This window comes from Mercurialis annua, linkage group LG4, assembly GCF_937616625.2.
Source record: "Mercurialis annua linkage group LG4, ddMerAnnu1.2, whole genome shotgun sequence".
Taxonomy (NCBI): Eukaryota; Viridiplantae; Streptophyta; class Magnoliopsida; order Malpighiales; family Euphorbiaceae; genus Mercurialis; species Mercurialis annua.
This window is the reverse complement of record NC_065573.1, coordinates 3111157-3130272: the sequence shown is the minus strand read 5'-3', so window position 1 is coordinate 3130272 and position 19116 is coordinate 3111157.

Below are 19116 nucleotides of genomic sequence, written 5' to 3'. Positions count from 1 at the left end.
TTAAATTGCTAAAAAGGTGAAACGCTTGGATTTGTTTCGTAACGTTTGTAAACGTTTGGCTTAAATTGTGAAAAAGGTGAACGCTTGGATTTGTTTAGTAACGTTTGTTAAGGTTTGACTTAAATTGCTAAAAAGGTGAAACATTTGGATTTGTTTTGTAACATTTTTAAACGTTTGGCTTAAATCGCTAAAAATGTGGAACGTTTTAATTAGTATCGTAACGTTTTAAACGTTTTGTTTTTTTCGTAACGTTAGTAAACGTTTGGCTTAAATCGCTGAAAAGGAAAAATATTTGGATTTGTTTCGTATAGTTTGTAAACATTTGGATTAAATCGCTAAAAAGGGGAAACGTTTGGATTTGTTTCATAAAGTTTGTAAGTGCTTGGCTTAAATCGCTAAAAGATGAAATGTTTGGATTTGTTTCATACGTTTGTAAATGTTTGGCTTAAATAACGAAAAAGGTGAAATGTTTGGATTTGTTTCGTAACGTTTGTTAACGTTTGGCTTAAATTGCTAAAAAGGTGAAACGCTTGGATTTGTTTCGAAACGTTTATAAATGTTTGGCTTAATTTGCTAAAAAGGTGAAACGCTTGGATTTGTTTCATAACGTTTGTAAACATTTGACTTAAATTGCTAAAAAGGTGAAACGCTTGGTTTGGTTTCGTAATGTTTGTAAACATTTGGATTAAATCGGTAAAAATGTGAAGCGTTTGAATTTGTTTCGTAATGTTTTATACGTTTGGTTTTGTTTCGTAATGTTTTATACGTTTGGTTTTGTTTCGTAAGGTTTGTAAACGTTTGGCTTAAATCCATAAAAAGGTGAAATGTTTGGATATTTTTCGTAACGTTTGTAAACGTTTGGCTTAAATCGCTAAAAGGGTCAAACGTTTTGATTTGTTTCGTAACGTTTGTAAACGTTTGGCTTAAATCGCTAAACAGGTGAAACGTTTGGATTTGTTTCGTAACGTTTGTAAACGGTTGGCTTAACTCGATAATAAGAGGAAACGTTTGGATTTGTTTAGTAACGTTTGTAAATGTTTGCCTTACATTGCTAAAAGGGGAAACGTTTGGATTTGATTCGTAGCGTTTGTAAACGTTTGGCTTAAATCGCTAAGAAGGTCAAACGTTTGGATTTGTTTCGTACTGTTGTAAACGTTTGGCTTAAATCGCTAAAAAGGTGCAATGTTTGGATTTTTTTCGTAACATATGTAAACATTTGGCTTAAATCCCTAAAAAGGTGAAACGCTTGGATTTTTTTCGTAACGTTTGTAAACGTTTGGCTTAAATTGCTAAAAAGGTGAAACTCTTGGATTTGTTTTGTTGCGTTTGTAAACGTTTGGCTTAAATTGCTAAAAAGGTGAAATGTTTGGTTTTTATTTCGTAACTTTTGTAAACGTTTGGCTTAAATGGCTAAAAATGTGAAATGTTTGGATTTGTTTCGTAACGTTTGTAAACGTTTGGCATCAATCGCTAAAAAGGTGAAACGTTTGGATTTATTTCGTAGCGTTTTTAAACGTTTGGCATAAATCGTTAAAAAGGTGAAACGGTTGGATTAGTTTCGTTACGTTTTAAAAGTTTGGCTTAAATCGCAGAAAAGGGGAAACGTTTGGATTAGTTTCGTAACGTTTCTAAACGTTTGGCTTTAATTGCTGAAAAGGTGAAACGTTTGGTTTTATTTCGTAACGTTTGTAAACGTTTGGCTGAAAACGCTAAAAAGGTGAAACGTTTGGATTTGTTTCGTAACATTTGCAAACGTTTGGGTTAAATTGCTAAAAAGGTGAAATGCTTGGATTTGTTTTTTAACGTTTGTATACGTTTGGCTTAAATTCCAAAAAAAATGAAATGCTTGGATTTGTTTTGGAACGTTTGGCTTAAATTGCTAAAAAGAAGAAACGCTTGGATTTGTTTTCTAATGTTTGTAAACGTTTGGCTTAAATTGCTTGAAAGGTGAAGCGCTTGGTTTTGTTTCGTAACGTTTATAAAGGTTTGGCTTAAATCGCTAAAAATGTGAAACGTTTGGATTTGTTTCGTAACGTTTTAAATGTTTGGTTTTGTTTCGTAACGTTTTAAACGTTTGGTTTTGTTTCGTAACGTTTGTAAAGATTTGGCTTAAATCGCTAAAAAGGCGAAACGTTTGGATTTTTTCGTAACGTTTGTAAATGTTTGGCTTAAATTGCTAAAAAGGCGATTCGTTTGGATTTGTTTCCTAACGTTTGTAAACGTTTGGCTTAAATCGCTAAAAATGTGAAACTTTTGGATTTGTTTCCTAACGTTTGTAAACGTTTGTCTTAAATCGCTAAAGAGGTGAAACATTTGGATTTGTTTCGTAACATTTGTAAACGTTTGGTTTAAATGGCTTAGAAGGTGAAACGTTTGGATTTGTTTCGTATCGTTTGTAAACGTTTGGATTAAATCGCTAAAAAGGGGAAATGTTTTGATTTGTTTCGTGACTTTTAAACGTTTGGCTTAAATCGCTAAAATGGGTAACATTTGAATTTGTTTCGTAACGTTTCTAAACGTTTGGCTAAAATCGCTAAAAAGGTGAAACGTTTGGTTTTATTTTTGTAATGTTTGTAAACGTTCGGCTATAATCGCTAAAAAGGTGACACGTTTGGATTTGTTTTCCGAACATTTGTAAATGTTTGGCTTAAATAACTAAAAAGGTGAAACGCTTGAATTTGATTCGTAACGTCTGTAAAGATTTGGCTTAAATTGCTAAATTGGTGAAACATTTGGATTTGTTTCATAACCTTTGTAAACGTTTTGCTTAAATAGCTAAAAAGGTTAAACGATTGGATTTTTTCGTAACGCTTGTAAACGTTTGGCTTAAATTGCTAAAAAGGTGAAACGCTTGGATTTGTTTCGTAACGTTTTCAAACGTTTCGCTTAAAATTTCTAAAAAGGTGAAACACTTGGATTTGTTTCGTAGAATTTCTAAACGTTTGGGTTACATTGCTAAAAAGGTGAAAAGTTTGGATTCGTTTCGTAGTGTTTGGAAACTTTTGGCTTAATTTGCTAAAAAGGTGAAACGCTTGGATTTGTTTCATAACGTTTGTAAACATTTGACTTAAATTGCTAAAAAGGTGAAACGCTTGGTTTGGTTTCGTAATGTTTGTAAACATTTGGATTAAATCGGTAAAAATGTGAAACGTTTGAATTTGTTTCGTAATGTTTTATACGTTTGTTTTTGTTTCGTAACGTTTGTAAACGTTTGGCTTAAATCCATAAAAAGGTGAAACGTTTGGATATTTTTCGTAACGTTTGTAAACGTTTGGCTTAAATCGCTAAAAGGGTCAAACGTTTTGATTTGTTTCGTAACGTTTGTAAACGTTTGGCTTAAATCGCTAAAAAGGTGAAACGTTTGGATTTGTTTCGTAACGTTTGTAAACGGTTGGCTTAACTCGATAAAAAGAGGAAACGTTTGGATTTGTTTAGTAACGTTTGTAAACGTTTGCCTTACATTGCTAAAAGGGGAAACGTTTGGATTTGATTCGTAGCGTTTGTAAACGTTTGGCTTAAATCGCTAAAAAGGTCAAACGTTTGGATTTGTTTCGTACCGTTGTAAACGTTTGGCTTAAATCGCTAAAAAGGTGCAATGTTTGGATTTTTTCGTAACATATGTAAACATTTGGCTTATATCGCTAAAAAGGTGAAACGCTTGGATTTTTTTCGTAACGTTTGTAAACGTTTGGCTTAAATTGCTAAAAAGGTGAAACTCTTGGATTTGTTTCGTTGCGTTTGTAAACGTTTGGCTTAAATTGCTAAAAAGGTGAAACGCTTGGTTTTTGTTTCGTAACATTTGTAAACGTTTGGCTTAAATTGCTAAAAATGTGAAATGTTTGGATTTGTTTCGTAACGTTGGTAAACGTTTGGCTTCAATCGCCAAAAAGGTGAAATGTCTGGATTTGTTTCGTAACGTTTTTAAACGTTTGGCATAAATCGCTAAAAAGGTTAAACGTTTGGATTAGTTTCATTACGTTTTAAATGTTTGGCTTAAATCGTTAAAAAGGGGAAACGTTTGGATTTGTTTCGTAACGTTTCTAAACGTTTGGCTTTAATTGCTGAAAAGGGGAAACGTTTGGTTTTGTGTCGTAACATTTGTAAATGTTTGGCTGAAAACGCTAAAAAGGTGAAACGTTTGGATTTGTTTCGTAACGTTTGCAAACATTTGGCTTAAATTGCTAAAAAGGTGAAACGTTTAGATTAGTTTCATTACGTTTTAAACGTTTAGCTTATATCGCTAAAAAGGGGAAACGTTTGGATTTGTTTCATAACGTTTGCAAACGTTTGGCTTAAATTGCTAAAAAGGTGAAACGTTTGGATTAGTTTCGTTACGTATTAAACGTTTGGCTTAAATTGCTAAAAAGGGGAAACGTTTGGATTTGTTTCGTAACGTTTGCAAACGTTTGGCTTTAATCGCTAAAGGTTAAACGCTTGGATTTGTTTTGTAACGTTTGTAACTGTTTGGCTTATATTTTTAAAAAAGTGAAACACTTGGATTAATTTCATAACGTTTGTAAACGTTTGTGAATCGCTTGGATTTTTTTCGTATCGTTTGTAAAGTTGGGCTTAAATTTCTAAAAAGTTGAATCTCTTGGTTTTGTTTCGTAACATTTGTAAAGGTTTGGCTTAAATCGCTAAAACTGTGAAACGTTTAGATTTTTTACGTAACGTTTTAAACGTTTGGTTTTGTTTCGTAACCTTTGTAAACGTTTGGCTTAAATCGCTAAAAAGGTGAAACGTTTGGATTTGTTTTATAACGTTTGTAAATATTTGGCTTAAATTGCTAAAAAGGCGAAACGTTTGATTGTTTCGTAGCGTTTGTAAAAGTTTGGATCAAATCGCTTAAAAGGTGAAACATTTAGATTTGTTTCGTAACGTTTTTAAATGTTTGGCTTAAATCGCTAAAAAGTTTCAACCTTTGGATTTGTTTTGTAACATTTGTAAACGTTTGGCTTAAATTGCTAAAAAGGGGAAACGTTTGGATTTGGTTCATAACGTTTGTAAATGATTGGCTTATATCGCTAAAAAGGTGAAACGTTTGGATTTGTTTCGTAACGTTTGTAAAGTTTTGGCTTAAATTGCTCAAAAGGTGAAACGCTTGGATTTGTTTCGTAACGTTTGTAAACGTTTGGCTTAAATTGTGAAAAAGGTGAACGCTTGGATTTGTTTAGTAACGTTTGTAAAGGTTTGACTTAAATTGCTAAAAAGGTGAAACAATTGGATTTATTTTATAACCTTTGTAAACTTTTGGCTTAAATCGCTAAAAAGGTGAAACGTTTGGATTTGTTTTGTAATATTTGTAAACATTTGGCTTAAATTGCTAAAAAGGGGAAACGTTTGGATTTGTTTCGTAACGTTCATAAAGTTTTGGCTTAAATTGCTCAAAAGGTGAAACGTTTGGATCTGTTTCGTAACGTTTGTAAACGTTTGGCTTACATTGTGAAAAAGGTGAACGCTTGGATTTGTTTAGTAACGTTTGTAAAGGTTTGGCTTAAATTGCTAAAAAGGTGAAACATTTGGATTTGTTTCGTAACGTTTGTAAACGTTTGGCTTAAATCGCTAAAAAGGTGAAACGATTGGATTTATTTCATAATGTTTGTAAACGTTTTGCTTAAATTGCTAAAAAGGTGAAACGCTTGGATTTGTTTCGTAACGTTTGTAAACGTTTGGCTTAAATTGTGAAAAAGGTGAACGCTTGGATTTGTTTAGTAACGTTTGTTAAGGTTTGACTTAAATTGCTAAAAAGGTGAAACATTTGGATTTGTTTTGTAACATTTTTAAACGTTTGGCTTAAATCGCTAAAAATGTGGAACGTTTTAATTAGTATCGTAACGTTTTAAACGTTTTGTTTTTTCGTAACGTTAGTAAACGTTTGGCTTAAATCGCTGAAAAGGAAAAATATTTGGATTTGTTTCGTATAGTTTGTAAACATTTGGATTAAATCGCTAAAAAGGGGAAACGTTTGGATTTGTTTCATAAAGTTTGTAAGTGCTTGGCTTAAATCGCTAAAAGATGAAATGTTTGGATTTGTTTCATACGTTTGTAAATGTTTGGCTTAAATAACGAAAAAGGTGAAATGTTTGGATTTGTTTCGTAACGTTTGTTAACGTTTGGCTTAAATTGCTAAAAAGGTGAAACGCTTGGATTTGTTTCGTAACGTTTATAAATGTTTGGCTTAATTTGCTAAAAAGGTGAAACGCTTGGATTTGTTTCATAACGTTTGTAAACATTTGACTTAAATTGCTAAAAAGGTGAAACGCTTGGTTTGGTTTCGTAATGTTTGTAAACATTTGGATTAAATCGGTAAAAATGTGAAGCGTTTGAATTTGTTTCGTAATGTTTTATACGTTTGGTTTTGTTTCGTAATGTTTTATACGTTTGGTTTTGTTTCGTAAGGTTTGTAAACGTTTGGCTTAAATCCATAAAAAGGTGAAATGTTTGGATATTTTTCGTAACGTTTGTAAACGTTTGGCTTAAATCGCTAAAAGGGTCAAACGTTTTGATTTGTTTCGTAACGTTTGTAAACGTTTGGCTTAAATCGCTAAACAGGTGAAACGTTTGGATTTGTTTCGTAACGTTTGTAAACGGTTGGCTTAACTCGATAAAAAGAGGAAACGTTTGGATTTGTTTAGTAACGTTTGTAAATGTTTGCCTTACATTGCTAAAAGGGGAAACGTTTGGATTTGATTCGTAGCGTTTGTAAACGTTTGGCTTAAATCGCTAAGAAGGTCAAACGTTTGGATTTGTTTCGTACTGTTGTAAACGTTTGGCTTAAATCGCTAAAAAGGTGCAATGTTTGGATTTTTTTCGTAACATATGTAAACATTTGGCTTAAATCCCTAAAAAGGTGAAACGCTTGGATTTTTTTCGTAACGTTTGTAAACGTTTGGCTTAAATTGCTAAAAAGGTGAAACTCTTGGATTTGTTTTGTTGCGTTTGTAAACGTTTGGCTTAAATTGCTAAAAAGGTGAAATGTTTGGTTTTTATTTCGTAACTTTTGTAAACGTTTGGCTTAAATGGCTAAAAATGTGAAATGTTTGGATTTGTTTCGTAACGTTTGTAAACGTTTGGCATCAATCGCTAAAAAGGTGAAACGTTTGGATTTATTTCGTAGCGTTTTTAAACGTTTGGCATAAATCGTTAAAAAGGTGAAACGGTTGGATTAGTTTCGTTACGTTTTAAAAGTTTGGCTTAAATCGCAGAAAAGGGGAAACGTTTGGATTAGTTTCGTAACGTTTCTAAACGTTTGGCTTTAATTGCTGAAAAGGTGAAACGTTTGGTTTTGTTTCGTAACGTTTGTAAACGTTTGGCTGAAAACGCTAAAAAGGTGAAACGTTTGGATTTGTTTCGTAACATTTGCAAACGTTTGGGTTAAATTGCTAAAAAGGTGAAATGCTTGGATTTGTTTTTTAACGTTTGTATACGTTTGGCTTAAATTCCAAAAAAAATGAAATGCTTGGATTTGTTTTGGAACGTTTGGCTTAAATTGCTAAAAAGAAGAAACGCTTGGATTTGTTTTCTAATGTTTGTAAACGTTTGGCTTAAATTGCTTGAAAGGTGAAGCGCTTGGTTTTGTTTCGTAACGTTTATAAAGGTTTGGCTTAAATCGCTAAAAATGTGAAACGTTTGGATTTGTTTCGTAACGTTTTAAATGTTTGGTTTTGTTTCGTAACGTTTTAAACGTTTGGTTTTGTTTCGTAACGTTTGTAAAGATTTGGCTTAAATCGCTAAAAAGGCGAAACGTTTGGATTTTTTCGTAACGTTTGTAAATGTTTGGCTTAAATTGCTAAAAAGGCGATTCGTTTGGATTTGTTTCCTAACGTTTGTAAACGTTTGGCTTAAATCGCTAAAAATGTGAAACTTTTGGATTTGTTTCCTAACGTTTGTAAACGTTTGTCTTAAATCGCTAAAGAGGTGAAACATTTGGATTTGTTTCGTAACATTTGTAAACGTTTGGTTTAAATGGCTTAGAAGGTGAAACGTTTGAATTTGTTTCGTATCGTTTGTAAACGTTTGGATTAAATCGCTAAAAAGGGGAAATGTTTTGATTTGTTTCGTGACTTTTAAACGTTTGGCTTAAATCGCTAAAATGGGTAACATTTGAATTTGTTTCGTAACGTTTCTAAACGTTTGGCTAAAATCGCTAAAAAGGTGAAACGTTTGGTTTTATTTTTGTAATGTTTGTAAACGTTCGGCTATAATCGCTAAAAAGGTGAAACGTTTGGATTTGTTTTCCGAACATTTGTAAATGTTTGGCTTAAATAACTAAAAAGGTGAAACGCTTGAATTTGATTCGTAACGTCTGTAAAGATTTGGCTTAAATTGCTAAATTGGTGAAACATTTGGATTTGTTTCATAACCTTTGTAAACGTTTTGCTTAAATAGCTAAAAAGGTTAAACGATTGGATTTTTTCGTAACGCTTGTAAACGTTTGGCTTAAATTGCTAAAAAGGTGAAACGCTTGGATTTGTTTCGTAACGTTTTCAAACGTTTCGCTTAAAATTTCTAAAAAGGTGAAACACTTGGATTTGTTTCGTAGAATTTCTAAACGTTTGGGTTACATTGCTAAAAAGGTGAAAAGTTTGGATTCGTTTCGTAGTGTTTGGAAACTTTTGGCTTAATTTGCTAAAAAGGTGAAACGCTTGGATTTGTTTCATAACGTTTGTAAACATTTGACTTAAATTGCTAAAAAGGTGAAACGCTTGGTTTGGTTTCGTAATGTTTGTAAACATTTGGATTAAATCGGTAAAAATGTGAAACGTTTGAATTTGTTTCGTAATGTTTTATACGTTTGTTTTTGTTTCGTAACGTTTGTAAACGTTTGGCTTAAATCCATAAAAAGGTGAAACGTTTGGATATTTTTCGTAACGTTTGTAAACGTTTGGCTTAAATCGCTAAAAGGGTCAAACGTTTTGATTTGTTTCGTAACGTTTGTAAACGTTTGGCTTAAATCGCTAAAAAGGTGAAACGTTTGGATTTGTTTCGTAACGTTTGTAAACGGTTGGCTTAACTCGATAAAAAGAGGAAACGTTTGGATTTGTTTAGTAACGTTTGTAAACGTTTGCCTTACATTGCTAAAAGGGGAAACGTTTGGATTTGATTCGTAGCGTTTGTAAACGTTTGGCTTAAATCGCTAAAAAGGTCAAACGTTTGGATTTGTTTCGTACCGTTGTAAACGTTTGGCTTAAATCGCTAAAAAGGTGCAATGTTTGGATTTTTTCGTAACATATGTAAACATTTGGCTTATATCGCTAAAAAGGTGAAACGCTTGGATTTTTTTCGTAACGTTTGTAAACGTTTGGCTTAAATTGCTAAAAAGGTGAAACTCTTGGATTTGTTTTGTTGCGTTTGTAAACGTTTGGCTTAAATTGCTAAAAAGGTGAAACGCTTGGTTTTTGTTTCGTAACCTTTGTAAACGTTTGGCTTAAATTGCTAAAAATGTGAAATGTTTGGATTTGTTTCGTAACTTTTGTAAACGTTTGGCTTCAATCGATAAAAAGGTGAAACGTTTGGATTTGTTTCGTAGCGTTTTTAAACGTTTGGCATAAATCGTTAAAAAGGTGAAACGGTTGGATTAGTTTCGTTACGTTTTAAAAGTTTGGCTTAAATCGCAAAAAAGGGGAAACGTTTGGATTTGTTTCGTAACGTTTCTAAACGTTTGGCTTTAATTGCTGAAAAGGTGAAATGTTTGGTTTTGTTTCGTAACGTTTGTAAACGTTTGGCTGAAAACGCTAAAAAGGTGAAACGTTTGGATTTGTTTTGTAACATTTGCAAACGTTTGGGTTAAATTGCTAAAAAGGTGAAATGCTTGGATTTGTTTTTTAACGTTTGTATACGTTTGGCTTAAATTCCAAAAAAAAATGAAATGCTTGGATTTGTTTTGGAACGTTTGGCTTAAATTGCTAAAAAGAAGAAACGCTTAGATTTGTTTTCTAACGTTTGTAAACGTTTGGCTTAAATTGCTTGAAAGGTGAAGTGCTTGGTTTTGTTTTGTAACGTTTATAAAGGTTTGGCTTAAATCGCTAATAATGTGAAACGTTTGAATTTGTTTCGTAACGTTTTAAATGTTTGGTTTTGTTTCGTAACGTTTTAAACGTTTGGTTTTGTTTCGTAACGTTTGTAAAGATTTGGTTTAAATCGCTAAAAAGGCGAAACGTTTGGATTTTTTTCGTAACGTTTGTAAATGTTTGGCTTAAATTGCTAAAAAGGCGATTCGTTTGGATTTGTTTCCTACAGTGTGTAAACGTTTGGCTTAAATCGCTAAAAATGTGAAACTTTTGGATTTGTTTCCTAACGTTTGTAAACGTTTGTCTTAAATCGCTAACGAGGTGAAACATTTGGATTTGTTTCGTAACATTTGTAAACGTTTGGATTAAATCGCTAAAAAGGGGAAATGTTTTGATTTGTTTCGTAACGTTTTAAACGTTTGGCTTAAATCGCTAAAATGGGTAACGTTTGAATTTGTTTCGTAACGTTTCTAAACATTTGGCTAAAATCGCTAAAAAGGTGAAACGATTGGATTTGTTTCGTAACGTTTGTAAACGGTTGGCTTAACTCGATAAAAAGAGGAAACGTTTGGATTTGTTTAGTAACGTTTGTAAACGTTTGCCTTACATTGCTAAAAGGGGAAACGTTTGGATTTGATTCGTAGCGTTTGTAAACGTTTGGCTTAAATCGCTAAAAAGGTCAAACGTTTGGATTTGTTTCGTACCGTTGTAAACGTTTGGCTTAAATCGCTAAAAAGGTGCAATGTTTGGATTTTTTCGTAACATATGTAAACATTTGGCTTATATCGCTAAAAAGGTGAAACGCTTGGATTTTTTTCGTAACGTTTGTAAACGTTTGGCTTAAATTGCTAAAAAGGTGAAACTCTTGGATTTGTTTTGTTGCGTTTGTAAACGTTTGGCTTAAATTGCTAAAAAGGTGAAACGCTTGGTTTTTGTTTCGTAACCTTTGTAAACGTTTGGCTTAAATTGCTAAAAATGTGAAATGTTTGGATTTGTTTCGTAACTTTTGTAAACGTTTGGCTTCAATCGATAAAAAGGTGAAACGTTTGGATTTGTTTCGTAGCGTTTTTAAACGTTTGGCATAAATCGTTAAAAAGGTGAAACGGTTGGATTAGTTTCGTTACGTTTTAAAAGTTTGGCTTAAATCGCAAAAAAGGGGAAACGTTTGGATTTGTTTCGTAACGTTTCTAAACGTTTGGCTTTAATTGCTGAAAAGGTGAAACGTTTGGTTTTGTTTCGTAACGTTTGTAAACGTTGGGCTGAAAACGCTAAAAAGGTGAAACGTTTGGATTTGTTTTGTAACATTTGCAAACGTTTGGGTTAAATTGCTAAAAAGGTGAAATGCTTGGATTTGTTTTTTAACGTTTGTATACGTTTGGCTTAAATTCCAAAAAAAATGAAATGCTTGGATTTGTTTTGGAACGTTTGGCTTAAATTGCTAAAAAGAAGAAACGCTTGGATTTGTTTTCTAACGTTTGTAAACGTTTGGCTTAAATTGCTTGAAAGGTGAAGTGCTTGGTTTTGTTTTGTAACGTTTATAAAGGTTTGGCTTAAATCGCTAAAAATGTGAAACGTTTGAATTTGTTTCGTAACGTTTTAAATGTTTGGTTTTGTTTCGTAACGTTTTAAACGTTTGGTTTTGTTTCGTAACGTTTGTAAAGATTTGGTTTAAATCGCTAAAAAGGCGAAACGTTTGGATTTTTTTCGTAATGTTTGTAAATGTTTGGCTTAAATTACTAAAAAGGCGATTCGTTTGGATTTGTTTCCTACAGTGTGTAAACGTTTGGCTTAAATCGCTAAAAATGTGAAACTTTTGGATTTGTTTCCTAACGTTTGTAAACGTTTGTCTTAAATCGCTAAAGAGGTGAAACATTTGGATTTGTTTCGTAACATTTGTAAACGTTTGGATTAAATCGCTAAAAAGGGGAAATGTTTTGATTTGTTTCGTAACGTTTTAAACGTTTGGCTTAAATCGCTAAAATGGGTAACGTTTGAATTTGTTTCGTAACGTTTCTAAACATTTGGCTAAAATCGCTAAAAAGGTGAAACGTTTGGATTTGTTTCGTAACGTTTGTAAAGGTTTGGCTTAAATAACTAAAAAGGTGAAACGCTTGGATTTGTTTCGTAACGTTTTGTAAACGGTTGGCTTAACTCGATAAAAAGAGGTTTGGCTTAAATAACTAAAAAGGTGAAACGCTTGAATTTGATTCGTAACGTCTGTAAAGGTTTGGCTTAAATTGCTAAATTGGTGAAACATTTGGATTTGTTTCATAACCTTTGTAAACGTTTTGCTTAAATAGCTAAAAAGGTTAAACGATTGGATTTTTTCGTAACGCTTGTAAACGTTTGGCTTAAATTGCTAAAAAGGTGAAATGCTTGGATTTGTTTCGTAACATTTTCAAACGTTTCGCTTAAAATTTCTAAAAAGGTGAAACACTTGGATTTGTTTCGTAGAATTTCTAAACGTTTGGGTTACATTGCTAAAAAGGTGAAAAGTTTGGATTCGTTTCGTAGTGTTTGGAAACTTTTGGCTTACATTGCTAAAAAGGTAAAACGTTTGGATTTGTTTCTTACTGTTTGTAAACGTTTGGCTTAAATCGCTAAAAAGGGGAAACGTTTGGATTTGTTTCGTAAAATTTGTCAACGTTTTGCTTACATTGCTAAAAAGGGGAAACGTTTGGATTTGTTTCGTAGCGTTTGTAAACGTTTGGCTTAAATCGCTAAAAAGGTGAAACGTTTGGATTTATTTCGTACCGTCTGTAAACGTTTGGCTTAAATTGCTAAAAAGGTGCAATGTTTGGAATTGTTTCGTAAAGTTTGTAAACGTTTAGCTTAAATTGCTACAAAGGTTAAACTCTTGGATTTGTTTCGTTGCGTTTGTAAACGTTTGGCTTAAATTGCTAAAAAGATGAAACTCTTGGATTTGTTTCGTTGCGTTTGTAAACGTTTGGCTAAAATTGCTAAAAATGTGAAATGTTTGGATTTGTTTTGCAACGTTTGTAAATGTTTGGCTTCAATCGCTAAAAAGGTGAAACATTTGGATTTGTTTCATAACATTTGTAAGCGATTGGCATAAATCGTTAAAAAGGAGAAACGTTTGGATTTGTTTCGTAACGTTTTAAACATTTACCTTAAAACGCTAAAAAAAACGCTAAAAAGAGGAAACGTTTTGATTTGTTTCGTAACGTTTTATAAACGTTTGGCTTAAATTTCTAAAAAGGTGAAACGTTTGGTTTTGTTTCGTAACGTTTGCAAACGTTAAGCTTAAATCGGTAAAAAGGTGAAATGTTTGGATTTGTTTCGTATAGTTCGCAAACGTTTGGCTTAAATTGCTCAAAAGGTGAAACGCTTGTATTTGTTTTGTAACGTTTGTAAACTTTTGGCTTAAATTCCTAAAAATATGAAATTGTTGGATTTGTTTCGGAACGTTTGTAAACGTTTGGCTTAAATTGCTAAAAAGTTAAACGTTTGGATTTGTTTTGTAACGTTTGTAAACGTTTGGTTTAAATTGCTTAAAAGGTGAATCTCTTGATTTTGTTTCTTAATGTTTATAAAGGTTTCGCTTAAATCGCTAAAAATGGGAAACGTTTGGATTTGTTTCGTAATGTTTGAAACATTTGGTTTTGTTTGGTATTGTTAGTAATGATTTGGCTTAAATCGCTTAAAAGGTTCAACTTTGGATTTTTTTCGTAACGTTTGTAAACGTTTGGCTTAAATTTCTAAAAATGGGAAATGTTTGGATTTGTTTCGTAACGTTTGTAAACGTTTGGCTTAAATCGCTAAATAGGTGAAACATTTGGATTTGTTTCGAAATGTTTGCAAACATTTTGCTTAAATTGCTAAAAAGGGGAAACGTTTGGATTTGTTTAATAATGTTTGTAAACGTTTGGCTTAAATCGCTAAAGAGGTGAAACGTTTGGTTTTGTTTCGTAATGTTTGTAAACGTTCGGCTTACATCGCTAAAAAGGTGAAACGTTTGGATTTGTTTTGTAATGTTTGTAAATGTTTGGCTTAAAATGCTAAAAAGGTGAAACGCTTGGATTTGTATTGTAGCGTTTGTAAACGTTTGGCTTAAATTGCTAAAAAGGTGAAACGTTAGGATTTGTTTCGAATCGTTTGTAAACGTTTGGCTTAAATCGCAAAAAAGGTGAAACGTTTCTATTTGTTTCGTAGCGCTTGTAAGCGTTTGGCATAAATTGCCAAAAAGGTGAAATGTTTTGATTTGTTTTGTAACTTTTTTATACGTTTGGCTTAAATTGCTAAAAAGCAGAAACCCTTGGATTTGTTTCGTAACGTTAGTAAACGTTCGTCTTAAATTCCTAAAAAAAGTAAAACGTTTGACTTAAATTACTAAAAAGAGGAAACGCTTGGTTTTTGTTTCGTACCGTTTGTAAACGTTTGGCTTAAATCGCTAAAAATGTAAAACTTTTGGATTTGTTTCGTAACGTTTATAAACGTTTGGATTAAATTGCTAAAAGGGTGGAAACTCTTGGATTTGTTTCGTCAAGTTTGTAAACGTTTGGCTTAAATTTCTAGTAAGGTGAAACACTTGGTTTTGTTTTGTAACGTTTGTAAAAATTTGGCTTAAATTGCTAAAAGTCTGAAACTTTTGGATTTGTTTCGTAACGTTTGTAAACATTTGACTTCAATCGCTAAAAAGGTGAAACGTTTGGATTTGTTTCGTAACGTTTGACTTAAATTGCTAATAAGATGAAATATATCGATTTGTTTCGTAACGTTTTAAATGTTTGGCTTAAATCGCTAAAATGGGGAAACGTTTGAATTTGTTTCGTAATGTTTCTAAATGTTTGGCCAAAATCACTAAAAAGGGGAAACGTTTGATTTTATTTTCGTAGCGTTTGTAAACGTTCGGCTTTAATCGCTAAAAAGGTGAAACGTTTGGATTTGTTTCGTAACGTTTGTAAACTTTTGGCTTAAATGGCTAAAAAGGCGCTTGGATTTGTTTCGTAACGTCTGTAAACGTTTGGCTTAAATCGCTAAATTGGTGAAACATTTGGATTTGTTTCATAACCTTTATAAACGTTTTGCTTAAATCGCTAAAAAGGTGAAACGTTTGGATTTGTTTCGTAACATTTGTAAACGTTTGGCTTAAATTGCTAAAAAGGTGAAACGTTTGGATTTGTTTCGTAACGTTTGTAAACGCTTGGCATAAATCGCTAAAAAAGTGAAATGTTTGGAAATGTTTCATAACGTTTGAAACGTTTGGCTTAAATCCTTAAAAAAAGGGAAACGCTTGGATTTTTTTCGTAACGTTTGGCTTAAATTCCTAAAAAGGCGAAACGCTTGGATTTGTTTCGTAACGTTTGTAAACGTTTAACTTAAATCGCTTAAAAGGTGAAACGTTGGATTTGTTTCGTAACGTTTGTAAACGTTTGGCTTAAATATCTAAAAAGGTGAAACGCTTGGATTTGTTTCGCTACGTTTGTAAATGTTTGTCTTAAATCGCTAAAAAGGTGAAACGTTGGATTTGTTTGGTAACATTTGGAAACGTTTGGCTTAAATTGCTAAAAAGGTGAAACGTTTGGATTTGTTTGGTAGCGTTTATAAACGTTTGGCTTGAATCGCTAAAAAGGTGAAACATTTGAATTTGTTTCGTAACGTTTGAAACGTTTGGCTTAAATCCTTAAAAAGGGGAAACGCTTGGATTTGTTTCGTGAAGTTTGTAAACGTTTGGCTTAAATCGTTAAAAAGGGGAAACGTTTGGATTTGTTTCCTAACGTTTCTAAAAGTTTAGCTTAAATTGCTAAAAAGGTAAAACGTTTGGCTTTGTTTCGTAACGTTTTTAAACGTTTGGCTTAAATCGCTAAAAAGGGGAAACGTTTGGATTTGTTTCATAATGTTTGTAAACGTTTGGCTTAAATTGATAAAAACTTGAAACACTTGGATTTCTTTCGTAACGTTTGTAAGCGTTTGACTTAAATCGCTAAAAAGGTGAATCATTTGGATTTGTTTCGTAACGTTTGTAAATGTTTTCTTAAATTGTTAAAAAGGGGACACGTTTGGATTTTTTCATAACGTTTATAAACGTTTGGCTTAAATTGCTAAAAAGGGGAAACGTTTGGTTTTGTTTCGTAACGTTTGTAAATGTTTGGCTTAATTTTCTAAAAAGGTGAAACGTTTGGATTTGTTTCGCAACGTTTGAAAACGTTTGGCTTAAATTGCTAAAAGGGTGAAACGCTTGGATTTGTTTTGTAACGTTTGTAAACGTTTGGCTTGAATCGCTAAAAAGGTGAAACATTTGAATTTGTTTCGTAACATTTGTAAACGTTTGGCTTAAATTGCTTAAAATTTGAAACATTTGGATTTGTTTCGTAACGTTTGTAAATGTTTGGCTTAAATCGCTAAAAAGGTTAAACGTTTGAATTTGTTTCATACGTTTGTAAATGTTTGGCTTAAATCGCTAAAAAGGTGAAATGTTTGGATTTATTTCGTAACGTTTGTCTTAAATTGCTAAAAAGGTGAAACGCTTGGATTTATTTCGTAACGTTTATAAACGTTTTGCTTAATTTGCTAAAAAGGTAAAACACTTGGATTTGTTTCGTAACGTTTATAAAAAAGGAGAAACGTTTTGTTTTGTTTCAAAATGTTTGTAAACGTTCGGCTTAAATCGCTAAAAAGGTGAAACGTTTGGATTTGTTTCGTAAAGTTTGCAAACGTTTGGCTTAAATCGATAAAAAGGGTAAATGTTTGGATTGTTTCGTAACGTTTGTAAACGTTTGGTGTACATTACTAAAAAAGGGAAACGTTTGGATTTCTTTCGTACCGTTTGTATACGTTTGGCTTAAATTGCTAAAAAGGTGAAATGTTTGGATTTGTTTCGTAGCGTTTGTAAACGTTTGGCTTAAATCGCTAAAAAGGTGAGACGCTTGGATTTGTTTCCTACCGTTTGTGAACGTTTCGCTTAAATTGCTAAAAAGGTGAAACGCTTGGATTTGGTTCGTTACGTTTGTAAACATTTGGCTTAAATTGCTAAAAAGGTGAAACGCTTGGTTTTTGTTTCGTAACGTTTGTAAATGTTTTGCTTAAATTGCTATAAATGTGAAATGTTTGGATTTATTTAATAACGTTTGTAAATGTTTGGCTTCAATCGCTAAAAAGGTGAAATGTTTGGATTTGTTTCGTAACGTTTGTAAACGTTTGGCTTAAATTTCTAAAAAGATGAAACGCTTGGATTTGTTTCGTAACGTTTATAGACGTTTGACATAATTTGCTATAAAGGTAAAACGCTTGGTTTGTTTCGTAACGTCTTTTAACGTTTGGCTTAAACTGCTAAAAACGTGAAACGCTTCGTTTTGTTTCCTAACATTTCTAAACGTTTGAATAAAATTGTTAAAGAGGTGAAACGTTTTGTTTTATTTCGTAACGTTTGTAAACATTCGGCTTAAATCGCTAAAAAGGATAAACGTTTGGATTTGTTTCGTAATGTTTGTAAACGTTTGGCTTAAGTCACTAAAAAGGTGAAACGTTTGGATTTGTTTCATAACGTTTGAAAACGTTTGGATTTGTTTCATAACGTTTGAAAACGTTTGGCTTAAATTGCTAAAAAGGTGAAACATTTGGATTTGTTTCGTATCGTTTGTAAACGTTTGGCTTGAATCGCAAAAAAGGTGAAACGTTTGGATTTGTTTCGTAAGCTTTGTAAACGTTTGGCTTAAATTGCTAAAAAGGTGAAAAGCTTTGATTTGTTTCGTAACTGTGAGCGGAGCGGGGTTCAGGGGCCGCTCGCCCGAGGCTTATGGCTGACTTCTCGATCTGGAAATGGTTTGAAAAATGGAGCCGCCACCTAGTTCAACTAGGAAATGCCTTTTAACCGACTGGATAGCCTTACTCGCCTCCGGTAAGACTATCGTGCATCGGACCAAAGACAAGGGTTCGTGGACCTCCCCGAGTCTCATGTGCTTGGATTATCTGTTACCGGCTTTATTTTCTGGACATATTCGTTTTATATCTCATCTCAACAGCATATGCAGTCCATGGGATATGAAAGTTGTAAATAAACAGTGATGAAAGCAGTAAAAACGTTTGACGCGCATATGACTCGATCTGGACTGGCATTTGAAGCAAGTAGCAGGTACTCCTAAGCATACATATAACCTTAGAGGTTTCTAGCAAATAGCATAAGTATGCCTGGTCTGGATTGATTACATGCACAAACCCTAAAACCGGATGTATAAATGTGATTGATTGATTTTATTAGGTGATCTTGAAAAACATATACAACTGTTACTACTTTTTCATGTTAGTCCTACGATGTCTAAGTGATGGGCTGGATTTGAATTAATGGGCCAATTTTGAGTGATTGGTCCTTTAACCGGTTCATTATTGGATTTGGATGCTCTTGGAAAGCAGTAAACAATATCAGCATGCTCAGGAGCACTTGGATATACATACAAGGTTAAAGATACTTTTGAACCTCGTTGACTTTGAGTGCCTGGCACTCACGCGGGTTTTGACCATTGGTCTGGTCAGAATTGGCCTTCTGTCAAATCATGAGAGTTGTGCGTCTCGTCAATCCGGTTCTACTGGTTTGATCCAGAGTCGATTCCAAGTTTGGGTTAGCCCGGAATCAGCTCTGGAAGTTGCTAGTTCGCTGGGCCTCGGACTCGTGGGCCCGGTTGGCTGGGCAGATTACAATAGCGGGCTTTAAGGCCCTACAAATATCGGGTTAAGCCCATTTACTATTACAAAAAGGTCCTACAACTAAAACAATATTTCTGGAATCAAACTGATCCTAATTCGGTGTCCGGATGAGCCCGAAAACGCGTCTGGAAGTTTGGATCGAAGTCTGGAAGATCTGGAAAGCAAGTCCGGGAGTCTGGGAAAGGAGGAGCACGGCGCCAACTTGAAGTGCCGGCGCCGGTAGTTTAAGGCGGCGGCGGCGCCGGTTTGTTGTGGCGGCACCGTCGGTCACAGCGGCGGCGGCGGCGGTTCGTCGACAGCAGTTATGGGATTTTTGTTTCTCTTCATTCTCACTCGTTTCAGCTCCGTTTTTCATGCAAAAGTAGTCAAAACCACATAAAATCGAACAAGGAATCCAAAAAACACATAATCGAAGTGTTTTAAGCTCATCTACACGAATTTATTT